Source organism: Oncorhynchus mykiss, chromosome 22 (genome assembly GCF_013265735.2).
Source record: "Oncorhynchus mykiss isolate Arlee chromosome 22, USDA_OmykA_1.1, whole genome shotgun sequence".
NCBI lineage: Eukaryota > Metazoa > Chordata > Actinopteri > Salmoniformes > Salmonidae > Oncorhynchus > Oncorhynchus mykiss.
The window spans coordinates 9,867,483-9,890,052 of record NC_048586.1 but is presented as its reverse complement, the minus strand read 5'-3'; the positions used below and the strand labels follow the sequence as shown (position 1 = coordinate 9,890,052).

General features: G+C 44.2%; 1 pseudogene; it reads left to right on the top strand.

The window, feature by feature from the left end:
- Positions 1-6,258: 6,258 nt before the first annotated feature.
- On the top strand, positions 6,259-6,383 carry LOC118943652 (annotated as a pseudogene).
- The last annotated feature ends 16,187 nt before the right edge of the window (positions 6,384-22,570 follow it).

Here is a 22,570-nt window from a genome sequence, read left to right as displayed (position 1 = left end):
CACACACACCCCCCCCCCCCCCCCCCCCCCCCCACCCCACCCTCTGTACGTTCTGTAGTAACTGGGTTTCCTAGAGCCCCACCCAACCACTATGCATTATGTAGTAACTGGGTCATAATAAGAATTTTATACTGGCCCCCAAAAAATCCATCATTTCAAATGTATATTATATTCATAATTTGGCATCATTTACATTTCCTAATTTACCTACTTCAGTCATTTTGATTTCCTACTTCAGTCAATTTGATTTCCTACTTCAGTCATTTTGATTCCCTACTTCAGTCATTTTGATTCCCTACTTCCGTCATTTTGATTCCCTACTTCAGTCATTTTGATTCCCTACTTCAGTCATTTTGATTTCCTACTTCAGTCATTTTGATTCCCTACTTCAGTCATTTTGATTCCCTACTTCAGTCGTTTTGATTTCCTACTTCAGTCATTGTCTTTTGAAAGCCACAAGAGTACCTACAGTGGTATAACGGTGTCTTTACATAGCTACAGACTCCAGCTCCATGAACTTGCAAAGGTTTTAGTAGCCAGAAAAGCAGTGTGGGTAATACAGGTCTATGCTCAATGGGACTCACGCTGTCCATTTAAAATAATTATGAATGGACTGTGTCAGCCCCAGACGTTTCTCCCACATCCCATACTACTATGACTGGTTGTGTATGTATGTACTTTTCTATTTTTGTATCCGTATGCGTGCGTGTTCATGCTGTACCACTCACGCACGTGTGTATTGTGTGTGTGCACGTGCACATATGTGTGTGTACACAAGCGTGGTAGTCTTAACAGAAGACCATATAGAGCGTAGTTTGGGTGCAGCTCTGGGATGAGTCACATGCCCTCCTCTGACTAAGTTTCCAGCTATGTGATTCTGGGAGAAGGCTCAGCCCCATCCGAACCCTAGCCCAAACCAACCACTGGGGAAGAGAGGGGTAGGAGGAGGACAGGGAGGGAAGGGTGTTGTAGTCAGGAGGAAGAGGATACGAAGGGCTAAGGTAAGGCAGGGAACACCCAGTGGTGAGGGGTAGGGTCTGAGAGGAAAGGAGGGTAGGGCTGGGCTGGGCTAGGACCAGTCGGCAGGTAGGGTATGGAGAGATGGGGCAGGGGTTGAAAGTAAGACATTTAGGTATAGGTTAAAGAAGAGTGTGGGGGTTGGAAACTTTTAACATTAAAACAGAACGTTTGTAACTTTTAACATTAAAACGACTTCATACAAGGAGTGTCATACTGCACACGCACTGTTCTGATCAGGTGTCTCTATACATCTGCTGATTGGTTGAGCTACCAGCGTGATCAGGGATTTGTATTGGAGTGGCAGTTTCTGAGCCTCTTCCTGTACTCTTGGTAACAGAGTAAGGAAAGTTATGGTTGTGAGAAGGTTATATGGAGGTGAGTACTGGCAGATGACAATGTTTTTTCTTTCTCTGTCGTTCTCTCTACTGGACATCCAAGCTTCTGTCTTGTACATGTCATCAGTGCTGTGGTGTCTGATAACTCAGCTTATCCTCCTATTTCTCAGGTGTCTCAGAGGAGATCGACTGTAAGTCCAGGTACTTTCTCTGTGGTGTAGACTAGATACAGTTCAGCGGGACCACTGCGATGGGATAGAAGCGGAGGGGTCCAGTTTTTGCCTATGAGAGACATTTGGGATATACAGGACTCTCACTGTTTGTTTCAATCAATCATTCAATCAATCAATCAACATATCAATGTGTACATCTCGCTGTTGATAGCGATACTAGAATCTTTGTGTTCAGGGCTGCCTGTCGTTTCCCTATTTTACAGGCTTTTCTACAGACGCCCGACACTTTGGTAGGGGAGTTTCCTGCTTTTAAAGACCCGAGGCGAACACACACACACACACACACACACGCACACACACGCGCACGCACACGCGCACACACACACACACACACACACACACACACACACACACACACACACACACACACATACACATACACACACACAGAAAGACAGTACACTACTGAAGCTGCCTCTGCCCGACATTTCTGTCCTCTCCCCTCATCCTCTCTCCTCCTCTCCTCTCTCCCTTCCTTTCTTTTTTTCTGAATGGGTGTCCTCTCTCTAACCTCTCAATTGAGAGGAGTGTAACCGGACAATGCCCTTCACAGAGATAGGCTCCGCCCCTTTCAGCCAGGCTCATAAGACTATAAGAGCACAGAGACTCGGCTCGGAGTGTGTGTAACAGAGAGTGTGTGTGTCTGTCTGCGTCAGAGGGACGGAGGGAGAAGGAGAGCAGGGGAGCCAGAGAGGGAGAGAAAGAGAGGGAGGTAGGCACAGAAAGAGAGGAGGACAGAGAGAGAGAAGGACTGAGGGAGAAGGAGAGTCTTAGTGCTGTGTAACATATGATAGTAGTTTCTCTCGGCAGGGCCGAGCTGTGAGAGTGTGGTCGGCAGCGGCGTCTCGAGTGTGCTGGGAAAGCACCTTTATCCCAGAGGGACTCATACACACAGAGAGAGAGAGAGAGAGAGAGAAAGAGAGAGTGTGTGTCGGCTTCAGCACAGCACTGCGCTGTCACTTTAAGCCTGTTACTGATTACACTCAGTTACACAGAATGCAACTGGAGTAGAAAAAAAGACTGACAGAGAAAGAAAGAAAGAGATCTAAACCAAATTCAAAAGAATCCGTCCTTAGTTTCACAGAAACTGTGAAGTTGTGGAAGGGTGAGAGACAATTATCGCTCTCGCTCTTTTCTCTTTCTCTCTCTCTCTCTCTATTCCTGAGAGTGGCAAACTGGAGGGGAACCCCAGATGATCTGCCAGGGAGAGAGCGGGGGCAGAGAAAAAAGAGGAGGAAGAAGAGGGAAACAGACAAACAGAGACAGTGAGAGTCATAGAGAATGAGAAGGGGACCTTTCAAACCTGGTAAGAGGCTCCCAGACGTCAGGAGGAAATGCTCCGAGAGGGTAAGTGAAAAAAAATAGAAATCGCAGCTAACACTGCTGCTTCTGATGGATGTCATATGGTCCACGTTAAGGCTGAGAAAACGCTCACAGATCCTCCGTAGTTAGACCAAACTAGAGGAACACAGAGAAGCAGAGTTGTTGGAATCAGAAGACACAGATTCTTATTGAATAGAAATATACACTGCATTTAGAAAACAGTGACATCTTTGTGACAGAGATCCTCTCTCTAACTGTGAGGCCTGTAAGAATAGGAAGACGTGGGGCATCTTTTGGGATTGATATTTGTGTGAGGTACTTTAGCTGAATGCTAAGTGATAGATTGACTGTAATGTGTTAGTGCTGCTATGTATTAAATGGGGTTTACTACTGACAGTGTTACGTCACAGTTTGTCTATACTAGTGTCATAGCAAATAGCTCATTCACTGTTACATAGTAATAGCGCACAGCTTGGTCATCGTTGGAATGATCCGGATACAGCTGTATGAGAGAGCTATAGCTCTTCTGCAGTCTCCAAATGCGAGTTCTTTAAATGAGCTGCAAATAGTACATGTGATATTGTATAGGGCAAACTTTCTTTTTCATCATTAGGATAACAGTTATATTATGTGTCTGTAGTCTATTTTATCTCTTCAGTCGTTGATTTGTTCTGTTGGGTTGATACCATATCTCAGAGGGAATAGTAATGTAATATCATTTCCTGTCTATGCGTTCCCCCTCAGCCTCTGTCGTACTGTCTCCCCCGTAAACTTGGGTAATGGTACAGTCCACTCCTTGTACCCAATGGCAGAAGGCATAAATGAACTCCGAGCACAAAGGATAGGGGGATGCGTTGTAGAAGGGGAAGTGAATGTATACTATATCCTACCACATGCGGAACTCAGTGCTGTTTCTTTATGAATGGGCAGTCTGAGTGCACGATCTGATTGGTTGAGAGAAGAGAATCATTTCTGAATGGACAGCAGGGTGCAATCACCGGTGTTTAGAGTAACCTTCTGCGGTTGCCTTTCTCTCCCCCGGTTACCAGCTGTCCCAAAGGTTGTGTGTGTGTGCGCGTGTTTGCATATGTATGTGTGTGCGTGTTTGCGTATGTGTGTGTGCGTGTCTGCGTATATGTGTGTGTCTGTGTGCATGCGTGTCTGCGTATGTGTGTGTCCAGGTTAGTATTTTAAGGTTTAATGTCCATCAGGCAATGATATGGTTTGATTTGATTCTGTATTTATTTACTCAATTGGGTTCATAACATACAAATGTTGTGTGGTGAAACTTCCCTTAGAGTTAGGCACTACTTCTGGTCCTTCTCTCTGGGGTGTGACAGGTCTGTAATTGTAGTGGCATACTAACCTAATTACTTTAGTGCTGCTCATACCGAAACAAATGGAAACAAACGTGAACAATGGCCATCCTAAAATTAGATCTCAAGGCTACCTGCCATAGACATGGGATCCCTCAGAGGGCACGTGTGTGTGTGTGTGTGTGTGTGTGTGTGTGTGTGTGTGTGTGTGTGTGTGTGTGTGTGTGTGTGTGTGTGTGTGTGTGTGTGTGTGTGTGTGTGTGTGTGTGTGTGTGTGTGTGTGTGTGTGTGTGTGTGTGTGCGTGTGTGTGTGTGTGTGTGTGTGTGTCTGTGTGTGTGTCTGTGTGTGTGTGTGCATGGCCAAGGAATGTGCTTCCAGACAGCCCCTGCATGCTAGTCCCTCTACACTCCCTCCCACTCTACACTCACACACCCTTTCTCTTTGTTTTACTGCAGTACAATGATATCCAATCCTATGGCTCCACCTCAGATAACTCTGGTTCTCACTCTGGGAACTCACCCTCCCAGTCCAACTGTCTGGCCAACAGTCACACTCATACTATCTGCGTGTGGATAGTAAAACAAGGACAATTTGGACAAGTGGGGACATTATTTTAAGCTCAGGGGTTAGGTTTAGGGTTAGAGTTTGGGTTCAGATTAGGGTTAGGGTTAGGCGTTTGGGGTTAAGGTTAGGGTTAGATTGAGGGTGACGGTTAGGGAAAATAGGATTTTGAATGGGAATGAATTGTTTGGTCCCCACAAGGATAGTAAAACAAATGTGTGTGTGTGAGGGTTATAAAAGTCAGCCATTAACTTTGTGAATTGTGTTTGTATCTGCATATCTGTGCTTATCGTGCCTGCGTTTCTAGACTGTGTGATAAGCATGCTATTGTCGGTAAGATGCGTCGCCGGTATCTTGATGGTTGAGATAAAATTCTCAGAGGTAGATAATGTTGGAATCTGCCCTCTATCTTAATCCAATACCCATGCACTCTCACCTGTCCTTCTTGGCAAAGTCTGGCAGATGAACATCTTTCCATGGCAGAGTATTTTGGTGGTAAAAGTAGGGTTGAATAATGTGAGGTCATCAGTTCACCGTGCAGTGAGTGTGTTGGCGGGATCTTTAATCATGTCACTAGCCGAGGTCAGTTTATTTAACTAGAGCAAACCCATTGAACTCCACTCTATCCCGTTCCTTTTTGCATGAGCTGATTTCGCTTTGTTTATACAACAATGGAGCCACTCTCACTGGAAGTCTGTCATTCGCAGAGAAAGGAGTTCAGGCTTAACTGCATAACTTAGACGTCACAGGAGCAGCTCGCTGCGTTTGGTTTGATGTCACCACACTCAAGTGTGCGTGTGTTTGTGTTTGTATGCGCTCGAGGGGGCGGAGCCTGTGTGCATTCAGGTACGATAGGTTCCAACGGTTCTCCACACACCCATCTGGTACGGTGTGTGTCCCTATGCCCATATATGGCTGTAGCTTCCCCTACCTGGTGCCTAACCGAGAGTGCATTGAATTCTAATAAGTCGGGGTGCCGGAAAGAGACCCTAGAGCGGAAGCACGTCATGAAACAGCTGGATGAACGAGCAAGACCTGAGATCTGTGTTTGAAGGAGATATTTCTTTCCTACTGTAATCAGCTGAAGAGATGACTCACAGGGTACATAAGTTATTCAGATGGGAGCCAGTAATGAGTGTTATAGTGGAACTCTTTATCTACTGCTGACTACACTCACAAGAGATTGGATACGTAGAAAACAGAAAAACAGGGATTTTCCTGGCTGATATTGCTACTATGGGAACTCTCATCAAGAAATGTATGGTGAGATGCCAATCAGCTGTTCAGGTTAGAATTCAGTAAGCTAAAAGTTCAAGGGAAGTAGAACGTGTATCTGACCTTAGAGAGAGTTCACCTTCTAAAAGGTACCTGAAAGAGTGGCTTTACATCATTTATTATTTTCAACACATTTTCCACCCATTGGAACAATCCTTACATTCATCCATTGGAACAATCATTACAGTAGGACAATACTTACCCGGCAAGGGAGATACTGTGATCAAGAAGGTAGGAAGAGGGCGAGGCTCAGCTATTGCACTCTGGCTGTGCAGATCCCTGCAAATTCAACAAATGGGGCAGTGTAATGCTATAGGACTGAGCATGGAGCCAGTAACCCTAAAGCAGCTAGGGAGAGAGACACACATCCAACTCAGCTCCACAGGATCTAGGGATCTTGGACCATCATCCATCCAGCTCTCCCTCTCCCTCTCCCACTCTCTCTCTCTCTCCCACTCTCTCGCTCTCTCTCTCTCTCCCACTCTCTCGCTCTCTCTCTCTCCCACTCTCTCTCTCTCTCTCTCTCTCCCACTCTCTCTCTCTCTCTCTCTCTCTCTCTCTCTCTCTGGATTTGGGACAAGAGAGAGGTTGCCAATCCTTCATAAAGACACTACACCAGGGAGCTCCCCTTTCCTCCTCTCTCTAGATCCTCTCCTCGCCCTGCCAGTCCTTTCCCATCTGTCCAGCCTTTTGGAAGGTCCCACAGACACCCCTCTCTGGGCTAGGGACATGAATGGGTCTGGGACTGGGGTATTGGACTGGTACGGGGTTACAGGGATGGGGCTGAAATAGCTTCTGGAGCTGGGCCTTTAGTTGTAGGCTCCAGGACCACTGTTTGGCCAAGCCAACACCCAGATGAACCATTCAGGGTCCCCTTTCACTTTCAAACTGTTACATCTGCTCTGCTTTACGCTAATAAAGCAGATGCTGTATTAGAAAGAGAGGAAATGAGAGGGGTGGGGGGGTTGGGTACTGTATCTAGAACAATTGAAATTGGGAACATTGTGGTAAACGGGATGGCAGGGACATTCAACGTTCCGTGACCTTCATGTCTCCACAGACCAGAAAATGGCTTCCCTCTCTCTGGTTGGACTGTTCTGCAGATCCGGCCGAACCAATCTGACCCTCCAGATCTGTCCCGGCGGAATGTTGGAACTGAGTATCTGATTGGCCGATGCTCTGATGGAATTACATGCTAATTGTTGGAAAGTTGGTGCTGAAAGAGGACCAGTTGGTGAGAGTGCTGTAGACTAAGGGTTGGTTATGGATATTGTTCATCTCTCATGTGAATTGAATTTAGTGGAAAAGCAACCTGAACTCATACTGCCTTGTCTTGGCCTCCAAGCTGATGATAAGTAATAACGAACATGGTCTGTCCTCCCAACACACACCCACAAACACACCCAACTTACACATCCTACAGACACACACCCACACACACATGCCCACATACTGTATACTTCAGTAAACGCCAACACCCACACACATCCACACATACATAATACCCAACTGCCACCCAATAACACACACACATATACACACGGTGGTGGTTGCCCCATGCTTTGAGGCCAGGCAGGGTAATGATTAAGTTCCTCTTGGCTCCTCTTACTGTGTGTGTGTGTGTGTGTGTGTGTGTGTGTGTGTGTGTGTGTGTGTGTGTGTGTGTGTGTGTGTGTGTGTGTGTGTGTGTGTGTGTGTTTGCCTGCGTGTGTGTTTGCCTGCGTGTGTGTGTGTGTTTGGCTGCGTGTGTGTGTGTTTGCCTGCATGTGTGTGTGTGTGTGTGTGTGCGTGCGTGCGTGCGTGGATGTGGTCAGGCCCAGTCATCTCCCAGGCAGCTAGGAGGAAACCCACATCAACTGAAACATGCACCGCACTCCAGGAATAGCCTTACGCTTATATATACACACACACAGCCCTGGTCTCAACCCTTCTTTATCTCTCGTCACAATGTTTTATATTATGTTCTGTATAAACTTATGTGCCTATTACAGCTTGTGTTTGGATGCTTGCTGGCTTGAAGTGTTGTTGATTTTCTAACCTACTGAATCTATAAATCAAACGGTATTTTGTCAGTGGAGTTTGGACTAGTGTACATCAGTGTGAACAGAAAAGGATTTCCCTTCTAAAGATTGTCTTTTCCACTTTGACATTTCAGACTTGATTTACCCTAACAAAAATGTTTCAACCCCTATAAAATTTCTAGGAATTATAATCCACATAGTAATTCACATTTCCTGTTGCTGCAGGGTTATTGTCCTGCTGTAGCGAACTGGCTCAAATGAAGATCCTACGTATGTAGTGTCCCTCTCCACCGTAAGGCTTTGGGCTTCACTGGAAACAGCCATTTACATACACTTGACCACTTCTGATAGGCCACAATGGCAGCATCACATGGAAACACGCCCACACAGCATTATCAAAGGATGGAAAGAAGCAGATAAGATAGAAGGATGGAGAGTGGAACATACTATATCACCGTATCACTGATCATGTAAGTCTAACTGGTTTAGGTCTGTTACCATTACACACACAAACGCAGTCACACAATACTCACGTTTTAATGTTTTCACTGGGTTTGCTAATCTCGGTTTACCCAGAACTAAATTCTCACGTAGTTGGTAAGCTGCTCGATTAAGTTCTGTGTCCATACGCGTTAAGAGAAGAGAGGAAGAGATACTAGAACAAGGAGCGGAACCGGAACGAGGAGCTCCACCCTCACTTTTTGACCGTTACAGGCCAAATGTCCCCTCCCTTTCCGAAACTCGGAAGATGCTAACAACTGCGAAATCCGGATTTGTTCGAAAAACCAGTGATGAAAAAAACAAACAAACACTGGAACTACTGTTGCTCGTTATCCCACACATCCCATTCCTTCCCCGCAGATTCTACCGTACCAGTTATGTTGTGGTAGATCTGTCCACGAGAGATTACAGGTTTACCGACACTGTAAGTCTTCATCAAGTTAGGATCAGAAGTGAAACATGAACCCCTGTCACTGACCTGTTGCATTGTGTGTGTTATAGGTGTCAGAGCAGTCCTGAGTGTACCAAGCCACAGTCACCAGGGTGACTCACAACAGCACTGTGCTGTCAGCCGCCCTGCTGACCTTCAACTACCTCTAGACATCAGCTATCCTCGTTCTAGCATCTGTCTACAGGTAAGACACTGTATTTCAGCCCTCCTAAGTCCTATAGCAACAGCTATATGCTGTATTTCAGCCCTCCTAAGTCCTATAGCAACAGCTAAATGCTGTATTTCTCCTCCAATCAGCAAGCTCTCCGGGGACTGGGCATGCTCAGTAGCAGGGTCAGGGTCAAAATAATGTTCTCTTCCTGAATTTAAAAAGAACTGAACATAATTAAAATTACTGAATTGACCCCAGTCCTGCTTTGTAGCTCAGTGGCACCCTCCTGCTTGCTTGCTTGCGCAAGTCATGGATTGATTGATTGACAACAGTTGTGTTTTTCCCTCCCCTCCTCTTTCATTCCCTTCTCTCTCTCTCTCTCTGGAATGTACCGGGTCCTTCTCAATTCATTCATGTGGATCCAGGAAGCGCGTTCCTCCCCACAGCCCCAGGCCATGCTCCAAACACATACAGTACATAGTCCACTGCCCAGTAGTCACTATTGGCCATGCTAAAAAGTACAGAAGTGACAATATCATCAGAAGTTTGGCTCATCCCATTGCCTAGTTGATCTAGTGATCTCACTGCCACCATGTCCGACTGATGTGCCACACTACTTTCCTCTCTACAGCAGTCATCACCAATGTCAGCCCTGCATCACATACTCAACCCACTCACCAACTCTCTTTCTCTGGCTCTCAGTCAACACTGCAACTCCTACGTTGACATGGAACTTGACATGGGACTCAAACTCACTGAACACATTGAACTCTCAACACTAATGTCATCACCAGCCAAAACACTCAGAGAGAGAGAGAGAGAGAGAGAGAGAGAGAGAGAGAGAGAGAAAGAGAGAGAGAGAGAGAGAGAGAGAGACTTGGAGTCAAGTGAGCATCAGCTGGTTGAGTAGAGTACTAGACTGCTGTGTTTGATCAGTATGGTCATACGGCTTCAGGTATGCAGAGGCAAAATTGGACAGAGGACAAGAGGGAGAGCCCATCCTCCATCTGTCCATACTCCCCTAGATTCCCCTCTTTCCTCCATCTTTTCACACAGTATGCATCATTCCATCTCTCCCTCTCCATGTTCTGATCTGCCTCTCCATTTGTTCATCCATCTCTCAATATCTCTCTCCTCTTTACTCTCCTTCACTCCATTCCTTCCCATGTCCTCTCCTCTTCTTTCCTCCCTCCCCCACTTCGATTAGGTATTTGAGTTTTCGCTAGAGGAAATTATGTATGATATTTACAGTAAATAACTGCCATGATAATCTCACACAGATTTGTCCCCATATGACTTATTTTTTACGGTATTCGGGGAGGGAAAGCTGATCCTAGATCCGTAGTAAAGTTTGTGTCTAATGGTTCAGGTTAGGATTTGGAGAGGGTAAGTTGATCAGTGCCTAGAGCAAAGTGCTTAAAGGAAACTTCTCCCTAAAAGAGAATGCAAGTGTGGCATCAGAGTCACTGTGGAGCTGACATGGCAGTGCCTGCTGCCTCCAGTTGCCCAAGGCCTAATGGGAAAGAATGTCAGGAATCTGAAACTGATCATGCCATGCTTAGAGATAGCTATAGAGAGATAATTATCATATCCTTCCCTCCCCTCACCCCATCCTCTCTGTCTGGTCTGTGTCTCCCTCGTCACCCTTCTCCTCTCCCTTCCCCCTCTCCTCTCACCCCATCCTCTCTCCTTGTTTCTTCTCCTCCCTCCCCTTTCCTTCTCCTCTCACTTAAGAGCTGCAGTCAATGTTGCCTTATGATTTCTTACCCAATAATGACTGTCTCTTTCTCCCACTTTCTCTCTTTCTCTCTCTAACCAGAATGGACCCAATTATCATATGAGGATGACGACCATGATGAAGGCAATGCAATTTCATCAATGTGGATCCTTTATCTATATCTGCAGCCCATTCCCTCTATCTAACCCCCCCCCCCCCCCCCCCCCCCTCCCGCCCTGACGGACAGCCTGTATTTGTGTGTGGGTCAATTGCTCAGTAGGCAGTGTAGATCCTGTGTAATTATCAGCAGCTACATCTGGCTACTGGGTCTCTGAACACACGCCACTGCCCGCTTCCTACCTCCGGCCTGGAGGTACATCCCATTACCAACTGATTGGCTAATTGCACATTCAATTTCTCTCTGGTTGTCTAGTATGTTATCATATGGGCTGTTACATCTCATGACAGCACAGGACGCTCTCTATGCCTATGCTTGTCATTTCAACAAAAAAAATCGGAATATTTTTTTCTCTCTCTTCTCCTCTCAATTATCTTCTCCCTCCGCACCGTCCTTGGCGAGAACCATTCAAACTCTTCTTGCTATTCTTCTCTGAATTGTGCTGTTTTCTAAAAGAGAGAAAAGAGAATTGACGAGAGCAGAAAAAAAGCGAGCCAGAGTTGAAGGAAATGTCAAATGTGTCAGGCACAATAGCACAGAGCCTTTAAGAGAGGAGAACATTGTTTACAATGCGATGCCTGCAGTTTCCATAGAAATATGTCTATAGAGAACAGGCAAGATGAAATGTCACATTCTCTCTATGATCACTCAGTCAGAGACAGTGTGCGCGTGGGCGTGTGTGTGTGTGTGTGACAGCTGACGAGACATCTTTGCTTGGTCCTGGACCTAGCATACAATGTAGATTTCTGTGTGGTTTAAGCTACAGCTACATTGTCTGCTGGGTTTCAGGCTGGCAACAAAAGCAGCCTTCAACAGCTGAATGATTCAAGAACTCAACGAATCAACTCTTCAAGAACTCAACGAATCAACTCTTCAAGAACTCAACGAATCCACTCTTCAAGAACTCAACGAGGTAAGTTCACATTCATTCCGCCACTGTGTCAAATGTTCCACCCTAAAATACAATGTCTTATCTTTTAATAAACATATAGAAAAGTATATGGTTGTGCGACTGGTTTTTCATATGAAAGTGTAAAGTGTTTTCAGTAAAATGTAAGTGTTATTTTAAAGGGAAATATCACATTGGGGAAAAACTATATTTGTCTTGACAGTGACATCAGTGGAGTATGGTTAGAGTACAAACAGAGCTGGGACCAGCTGGAGAGAATCTGGATGGAGTCTGCAGGGGAAATGTATTTCTCTAGAAATAATTTGTATTTAGAATAAATACCTGTATATAACAACTCAAAGCCAAACACATACTGATACTTAACATGTCTAGCCACTGCTGTTTAAATAGTCCCTTATTCCCTTAAAAAACACATGAATTTCACATGTGAACACGTGATCCTCAGGTGCTCATGTGATGTAAGGTGAAGTTAATGACACCACACGTGACAACATTTGAGCACATGTGAAAGCCCAGGTGTCATATGTTCTTTAAAATATTTTACTTTAAAAGGCATCATTTACCTGATTACATTTAAACAGTCACGGTCCCCTGCAGGTTTTGTCTAGTTCCCGGTTTGTTCCAGGGACGTCCCCAATGACATTTTTAGAACGTTCTGTCATGGTCCCCTGCAGGTTTTGTCTAGTTCCCGGTTTGTTCCAGGGACGTCCCCAAGGACATTTTTAGAACGTTCTGTCATGGTCCCCTGCAGGTTTTGTCTAGTTCCCGGTTTGTTCCAGGGACGTCCCCAAGGACGCTTTTAGGACGTTCTGTCATGGTCCCCTGCAGGTTTTGTCTAGTTCCCGGTTTGTTCCAGGGACGTCCCCAAGGACATTTTTAGAACGTTCTGTCATGGTCCCCTGCAGGTTTTGTCTAGTTCCCGGTTTGTTCCAGGGACGTCCCCAAGGACGCTTTTAGGACGTTCTGTCATGGTCCCCTGCAGGTTTTGTCTAGTTCCCGGTTTGTTCCAGGGACGTCCCCAAGGACATTTTTAGAACGTTCTGTCATGGTCCCCTGCAGGTTTTGTCTAGTTCCCGGTTTGTTCCAGGGACGTCCCCAAGGACATTTTTAGAACGTTCTGTCATGGTCCCCTGCAGGTTTTGTCTAGTTCCCGGTTTGTTCCAGGGACGTCCCCAAGGACGCTTTTAGGACGTTCTGTCATGGTCCCCTGCAGGTTTTGTCTAGTTCCCGGTTTGTTCCAGGGACGTCCCCAAGGACATTTTTAGAACGTTCTGTCATGGTCCCCTGCAGGTTTTGTCTAGTTCCCGGTTTGTTCCAGGGACGTCCCCAAGGACATTTTTAGAACGTTCTGTCATGGTCCCCTGCAGGTTTTGTCTAGTTCCCGGTTTGTTCCAGGGACGTCCCCAAGGACGCTTTTAGGACGTTCTGTCATGGTCCCCTGCAGGTTTTGTCTAGTTCCCGGTTTGTTCCAGGGACGTCCCCAAGGACATTTTTAGAACGTTCTGTCATGGTCCCCTGCAGGTTTTGTCTAGTTCCCGGTTTGTTCCAGGGACGTCCCCAAGGACATTTTTAGAACGTTCTGTCACGGTCCCCTGCAGGTTTTGTCTAGTTCCCGGTTTGTTCCAGGGACGTCCCCAAGGACATTTTTAGAACGTTCTGTCATGGTCCCCTGCAGGTTTTATCTAGTTCCCAGTTTGTTCCAGGGACGTCCCCAAGGACATTTTTAGAACGTTCTGTCACGGTCCCCTGCAGGTTTTGTCTAGTTCCCGGTTTGTTCCAGGGACGTCCCCAAGGACATTTTTAGAACGTTCTGTCACGGTCCCCTGCAGGTTTTATCTAGTTCCCAGTTTGTTCCAGGGACGTCCCCAAGGACATTTTTAGAACGTTCTGTCATGGTCCCCTGCAGGTTTTGTCTAGTTCCCAGTTTGTTCCAGGGACGTCCCCAATGACATTTTTAGAACGTTCTGTCACGGTCCCCTGCAGGTTTTGTCTAGTTCCCAGTTTGTTCCAGGGACGTCCCCAAGGACATTTTTAGAACGTTCTGTCATGGTCCCCTGCAGGTTTTGTCTAGTTCCCAGTTTGTTCCAGGGACGTCCCCAAGGACATTTTTAGAACGTTCTGTCATGGTCCCCTGCAGGTTTTGTCTAGTTCCCAGTTTGTTCCAGGGACGTCCCCAAGGACATTTTTAGAACGTTCTGTCATGGTCCCCTGCAGGTTTTGTCTAGTTCCCAGTTTGTTCCAGGGACGTCCCCAAGGACATTTTTAGAACGTTCTGTCATGGTCCCCTGCAGGTTTTGTCTAGTTCCCAGTTTGTTCCAGGGACGTCCCCAAGGACATTTTTAGAACGTTCTGTCATGGTCCCCTGCAGGTTTTGTCTAGTTCCCAGTTTGTTCCAGGGACGTCCCCAAGGACATTTTTAGAACGTTCTGTCATGGTCCCCTGCAGGTTTTGTCTAGTTCCCAGTTTGTTCCAGGGACGTCCCCAAGGACATTTTTAGAACGTTCTGTCATGGTCCCCTGCAGGTTTTATATAGTTCCCAGTTTGTTCCAGGGACGTCCCCAAGGACGCTTTTAGGACGTTCTCTGAACATTGTGTTACAATAAGTTCCTGTGTTTTTACAGCAAAATGAAGGTGTTAATGGACAGTATACTGCTATAAACTGATTACTTGGGACTCAACCTCCCTTGGGATTTATACTTTCAACCTCTTGGCTGCTAGCTGCCTGAAGTTCCTGCTGCTCCACCAGGCCTGTGGACACAATGGAGATTCACAATATATTTATTGCCAAGAATAGATTTCTGCACTTTGACTTAGGTTGCAGTAAAAATAAAGTCAAAATGTATAGCAACTTTAAGGTGTTATTTTTATAAAATGACATTATGCTGCTGTATTCTGATTTCAGTTACTGTAAAATTGTCTGTAATTTTGTACTGTGACCACAATTGTAACTGTAGCTTTAAAGATGCACAATGCAGAAATCACTCCACCATTTCCTGGTTGCTCAAATTCTAATAGTTCGCCTGATTTCAGCTTATGTGACATAACAAGCAAGTATAGTGTATAGTGACAATCGTTGTACCATCCAAACCGCTGTGAAATATATTTCCCATAACACAACATAATGTGTTTGAAGCTGGTGTACAAAACCAAAAGACGCAAGAACGAAAACTAAGAATGGGAAGCATAGAAATAGCGCACATTGAACAGATCTACCGCTTCTTAGACTTGCTTTCAATGAAAATGACAGACCCATAACACACATTTCTACCTGAATTTGGTCAAGTCGCCCCCCCAAAAAAATATTGCAACTTTAAATGGGATTTGAGCTCATGAACTCTTGGTCGCTAGCGGCCTGAAATGTCCTGCTACAGTGCAGCTACACCACCAGATCTGTGAACATGAAAGAGATACTGTATGATCACAGACATTGGCAAGAATGCATTTCTGCACTTCTGCACGTTATTGAAAGCTGCACAGAATCAAGTAAATAATGTCCAATTATCACCACCAACAACCACAACATAGAGTATACATTTACGCCTTTGGGATTTGAACCTGCAACCTCTTGGTTGGGGCGCAGTTAATGTTTCTGCAGTGCCACTAAGTTTATACTTATTGCTTGGAACATACAGTATATTAACACAAAAAAATAAGGGTATGGCTAGGGTACACTACAGTGTTGTTTCCTGGGTTACAAAAAGGTCAAAGGTACACTTCACTGGTACATACACTACATGACCAAAAGTATGTGGACACCTGCTAGCCAAACATCTCATTCCAAAACCATGCCATTAAAATGGAGTTGGTCCCCCCTTTGTTGCTATAACAGCCTCCATTCTTCTGGGAAGGCTTTCCACTAGATGTTGGAACATTGCTGCGGGGACTTGCTTTCATTTAGCCACAAGAGTGGCATTAGTGAGGTCGGGCACTGATGTTGGGCGATTAGGCCTGGCTCGCAGTCGGTGTTCCAATTCATCCCAAAGGTGTTCAATGTCATTGAGGTCAAAGCTCTAAGCAAGCCAATCGAGTTCTTCCACACCGATCTCAACAAACCATTTCTGTATGGACCTCGCTTTGTGCACAGGAGCGTTGTCATGCTGAAACAGGAAAGGGCCTTCCCCAAACTCTTGCCACAAAGTTGGAAGCACAGAATCATCTAGAATGTCATGCTGTGGCGTTAATATTTCCCTTCACTGGAACTAAGGGGCCTAGCCCGAACCATGAAAACCAGCCCCAGACCATTATTCCTCCTCCACCAAACTTTACAGCTGGCAGGTAGCATTCTCCTGGCATCCGCCAAATCCATATTCGTCCGTCAGACTGTCAGATGGCGAAGCATGATTCATCAATCCAGAGAGCGCATTTCCACTGCTCCAGAGTCCAATGGCAGCAAGCTTTACAAGACTCCCGCTGTCGCTTGGCATTGTGCATGGTGATCTTAGGCTTGTGTGCGGCTGCTCAGCCATGAAAACCCATTTCATGAAGCTCTCGTCAAACAGTTCTTGTGCTGACGTTGCTTCCAGAGGCAGTTTGGAACTCGTTAGTGAGTGTTGCAACCGAGGACAGACAATTTTTACACGCTATGCACTTCAGTGGACCTGTTCTTCGAGCTTGTGTGGCCTACCACTTTGTGGCTGAGCCGTTGTTGCTCCTAGACGTTTTCACAATAACAGGATTTACAGTTGACTGTGACAGCTCTAGTTTGGCAGAAATTTGACGAACTGACTTGTTGGAAATATGGCATCTATAACGGTGTCACGTTGAAAGTCATTGAGCTCTTCAGTAAGGCCATTTTACTGCCAGTGTTTGTATATGGAGATTGTATGGCTGTGTACTCGATTGTATACACCTGTCAACAATGTATGTTGTTGAAATAGCCAAATCCATTCATTTGAAGGGGTGTCCACATACTTTTGTATATATAGTGTATATGAACGCACATTGTACAGTTCGGTACCTTATAGGTTTAATGGGACATTTTTCGACCCAATATTTTGAATATAGGTACGATCATCACTGTGCTTTGGTATGTGGGGGCAATGTACTGGTGGGGCTCATAGCATATTTGGGGCCGTGGTCAAATAAATGTATATTTGTGCCAACCAACAGTGGAAGTGTTGTAGCAGTTTAAATGTTTGATGGTTATGACAACGCAAGTTAAGCACCCCCTTTGAAATGTTATGTTCTTCAAATGTTCTAATGTTCTTCAAATGTTCTGTGTCAGTAATGAGCTGCACTGTGAAGATGTTATTGTGCATTTTCCAGTAACTTAATGGCAACTTGTTGCAATGAATTTGTAATTCCTTAACTGGAAACTACTTGTCAGTAAGTTATTGTAAAAGTCATAATAACTTACCTACAGGGCACTTGCTGCCACTAGCAATTCTTGCCAGTAACCTACTGTGCTGTCAATAACTGTTCTGTTGACAACATGCACATCACTTGCTAATTGGCAGCATATGATTGCAGCGGCAACCTATCAGCAGATTATAGGCATGGCTTTCAGCTAGATATTTTTGGTCGCCCATGAGAGGGAATGTTATACCAGTTCATATGCAGTCTGTTGTAGTCTGTACAGAAATATTTAGCGTGTGTATGGTTGGTTTTGCAGTCTTGTTAAAGGCTGTGGTAAGGTAAGTGCATGTGACACGAAAGAGCCATGGAATATTTCATTTATAGTTAGTTATCACGTAATACTCACTTTCCTACTGGGCCATCAGGTCAGTGAGAGCGACATCAAAGCTGCAATAAGTTACTGTGGATTTTACAATAACTCACTTTCAGCTAGATGATAGTAAGTTATTGAAAATTAAACATTAACTCCCTGTGAACCAGCTGACATTAAGGTACTGGAAAATGCAAAGTAACCTCTTAACGGTACAGCTCTTGATTGTCACAAGTTCTTACAAAGATTGCAGAACAGAGTGTCAAAAGAGGTGCTCAACCTTCATCAAACATAACGATAAAACCACAACATTAGAACACTGGGTCTCAAAGGACCCCCCCCCCCCCCCCTTCAAGCTAATGAGAATCCATTCTGACTGCAACATTCTAAGTGTAATTAATACATTTCATACAGTGGGAAGAAAAAGCATGTGAACCCTTTAAGATTACCTGGATTTCTGCATAAATTGGTCATAAAATAGACAAACACAGTCTGCTTAAACTAATAACACACGAACAATTATACTTTTTCATGTCTTTATTGAACACACCGTGTAAACATTCAGTGCAGGGTGGAAAAAGTATGTGAACCCTTGGATTTAATAACAGGTTGACCCTCCTTTGGCAGCAACAACCTCAACGAAACGTTTTCATGTAGTTACGGATCAGACCTGCACAATGGTCAGGAGGAATTTTGGACCATTCCTCTTTACAAAACTGTTTCAGGTTCACAATATTATTGGGATGTCTGCTGTGAACCACTCTCTTGAGGTCATGCCACAGCATCTCAATTGGGTTGAGGTCAAGACTAGCTGGGCCACTCCAGAAGGCGTATTTTCTTCTGTTCAAGCCATTCGGTTGTTGATTTACTTCTGTCTTTAGGGTCGTGGTCCTGCTGCATCAACTAACTTCTGTTGAGCTTCAATTGGTGAGCAGATAGCCTAACATTCTCCTGCAAAATGTCTTGATAACTTGGGAATTCATTTTTCCGTCGATGATAGCAAGCTGTCCAGGCCCTGAGGCAGAAAGCAGCCCCAAACCATGCTCCCTCCACCATGGTTTACAGTTGGGATGAGGTTTTAATGTTGGTGTGCTGTGTCTTTTTTTCTCCACACGGTGTTGTGTGTTCCTTCCAAACAACACAACTTTAGTTTCATCTGTCCACAGAATATTTTGCCAGTAGCGCTGTGGAATATGCAGGTGCTCTTTTGCGAACTTCAGACGTGCAGCAATGTTTTTTTGGACAGCGGTGGCTTCTTCCGTGGTGTTCTCCCATGAACACCATTCTTGTTTAGTGTTTTACATATCGTAAACTCGTCAACAGAGATGTTAGCATCTTCCAGAGATTTCTGTAAGTATTTAGCTGACCCTCTAGGATTCTTCTTAACCTCCTTGAGCATTCTGCACTGTGCTCTTGAAGTCATCATTGCAGGACGGCCACTCCTAGGGATAGTAGCAACAGTGCAGAAATGTCTCCATTTATAGACAATTTGTCTTTACATGGACTGACTTTTAGAGATACTTTTGTACTTTTTGGTTCTTCTCAGGCAATGCTTCTTGTGAATAGCAAACTCACATTTTGTGACTGTTTTTTATGGGCCAGGGCAGCTCTAACCAACATCTCCAATCTCGTCTCATTGATTGGACTCCAGGTTAGTTGACTCCTGACTCCAATTAGCTTTTGGAGAAGTCATTCGCCTAGGGGTTCACAAACTTTTTCCAACCTACACTGTGAATGTTTAAATGATGTATTCAATATAGACAAGAAAAATACAATAATTGGTGTGTTATTAGTTTAAGCACACTATGTTTGTCTGTTGTTGTGATTTAGAAGAAGATCAGATCTAATTTTTTGTCAAATACATGCAGAAATCCAGGTACTTCCAAAGGGTTCACATACGTTTTCTTGCCAATGTACATGCTATCACAAAGGTAATCATGTGGTTGTGTTTATGAAGGCCTTGGGTTACGTTATAATATGATTTCATTTTTATTTCAAATAACACAATAGCATTTTCGTTAGTTTATGTTACACCAGGCTAAAAATTCAAGTGTTCATAAATTGTATGTGTGGAGTTGCTATAAAACAGATAGCATATGTGTTGGAACACGTTAACACCTTATTTTTATAATTACAAAATTAAATAAATACTCCAATCACTTGTCCTAACACCTGAAACTACTCTTCGTAACTTTCACTCGCTTGACACATTGTGACATGCCTTTGCTTGGTTGTAGTGCATAATTGTCTCCGGTTCTCTCTTTATTGTGTCCCTGTTGTCTAATCATTCTTCAGCTCCTTCGTACATGCCTTTATTTAGCGCAGAGTGAGGGAGTTCCCTTCTCACTTTGTTCATGGTGATGTCCAGGCTTGTTTTCTTTGCAAGCAACTTGTTCACCAATGGCAGGGAGGTAAGGTTCCCGCAAGCCTCATCGCCAGCTTCTCTGACACTAGCCTGCCTGCTGCCCGATGTGGATCTTTTCCCAGATATTGAAAGCCGTTGAGCATGTACAATTACACACGCTCTCACTGTGTAGTCTACTCCAAGTAGACCAGAGTAAGTCACTTTACCCCTACCTACATGTACAAATCACCTCGACTAACCTGTACCCCCGCACATTGACTCGATACTGGTGCCCCCTGTATGTAGCCTCGTTATTGTTATTTTGTGTTATTTTTTTGTGTTACTTGCAAATATATTCTTAACTCTATTTCTTGAACTGCATTGTTGGTTAAGGACTTGGTAAGTAAGCATTTCACGGTCATGCACCTAATACCTGTTGTATTAGGTGCATGTGACAAATAACATTTGATTTGGATTTGATTTGAAAAGCCTGTTTGGATTCGGTGGACTGATATAGGGTGCATACCATTTTGACATTATAATTACAACAGATCAATACAATAAAATGGCCCGTACTGTTCTTCATTAACAATTGTTGATTGCATAATTATGCATTGTTCGCTTCCCCTCGCTCATCAACTCACCCCCTTTCTCTCCATCATACTTTGTTTCATTCATTTAATCTGTTATATGTGTGAACTAAGTTTTGGTATATTTTGAGGCAATTATCGCGGTGATTATCAGCAGGGTACTGCACTTTCAACTGTTGAGGGAAGAAGGGGCAAAGGGGGAAAACAATTCAAAACAATGATATGCCCTCCGAACACTGGTTATAACTCCAGTTCTGTTTGTGATATTAAGATTCTAACACCAACAGTGTGTTATATAGATTTTTTTTAGGAAAAGTCAAGAACAGAGAGGGGTATGACTTTAAAAATGTCAGCAAAAATAATAACAATTCAGTTCATGAGTAGTGTTAAACTTGTACAACATTTCCACTGATGGTTGGCACAAATCCAACATATTTTATACGATGCCCACCAATATGCTAATGAGCCCTTGCCAACACATTGTCCCCACTTACATTTCTTATGCTGCTTTTGTAACCAAGTGTGAAGTGGGGATTTACCACATACGACTTAGAAAAATTAATTTGAATGGACCTTCAACTGGCCCTAATTACTAATGGGAAACTCATCTATCATCCTGAGCTCCCACTTCTCACACATGCTGACCTCTGACATCACCTACTAAGAAAATGACCTCGATAGCAGAATTTTCGTCAGTAACAACAAAACAAGCAATCTATTAAGGGTCCAATTGGCATGTAAATGCATCCAACTGGTACTTACAACTTCACAACTGGCAAATTCCCACCTCCCACATGGTTATGAACGCAGCTTTATATTGAATGCATTGGGTAGAAAATATACCATTACACTAGACTATCCGCACATATACTCTGAAAGGTACTGACCAGTACCATGAGTTCTTATACATTAGGTGTACCGTTTAACTTTTTGGTACAACAGGGAACAACACAATACCGTAACCATACTCTTATATGTGATTCCTTCAGGAAACTATGGGTATGTCGCACGGCACTACTTGAGATGAGAGGCATTTGCATATAAATGTAATTTTTTTAAACAAAATTAGTTTTGGGGCAGAAATGCCTTCTGGAACATGTCAACTTTCATGTGCCTTAAAACTTCTGTCTATAACATGAGCTGCTCAGTAAATGTAGGTCATCCTTTATAACGTGGTGTTTCTGAAAGATCCGAAGAACTGCAAAAGGGTTGGTCTCCACTTTCTGGAAGACGATCGTGCAATGCTGACTATCTCTGACTCTGAAAATGAATCAGACGATGATTTATCCCTGATTTAGGTAAAAAATATTTTCATTGAACCAGACATTGTACAGTAGAGTCTTCTGAAACGGCGATCAACAGTGTTGCTGTCACAGAAGAAGTTGATTGAGTTTTGAAACCAGTATAATGCCTAAGGAGGTGTAGCTAAGGAGATGGAGAAAATTCTGGTGTTTGATTGCAAATATACGGAGGGAGTCAAAAAGAGAACACACCGGCTGTTGTATAAAATAGCTGTGTCCGGATATTTTTTATTTCATTATTTTTATTTAACCTTTATTTAACTAGGCAAGTCAGTTAAGAACCAATTTTTATTTTACAATGACGGTCTACCCCAGCCAAACTCTCCCCTAACCTGGACAACGCTGGGACTTCCAATCACGACCGGTTGTGTTACAGCCCAGGATCAAACCAAGGTCTGTAGTGACACCTCTAGCACTAAAATGCAGTGCCTTAGACCGCTGCGCCACTTGGGAGCAGTAACAACAAACTAAGGGCATCTGTGACAGATACGGAAAAGTGTTCATCCATGTATACATTTTCAGATTTTATATGTTCCTGATTTTGTCATTTTCATTGCAAGTTAAAGTGTACTGTTAGCTAGCTAGCTAACGTTAGCTGGCTGGCTCTCTAGCTAACATTATGTGTATGGTAATATTATTCTCATCTCAGAAACCCATTTGCATTACTAGTTATAGCC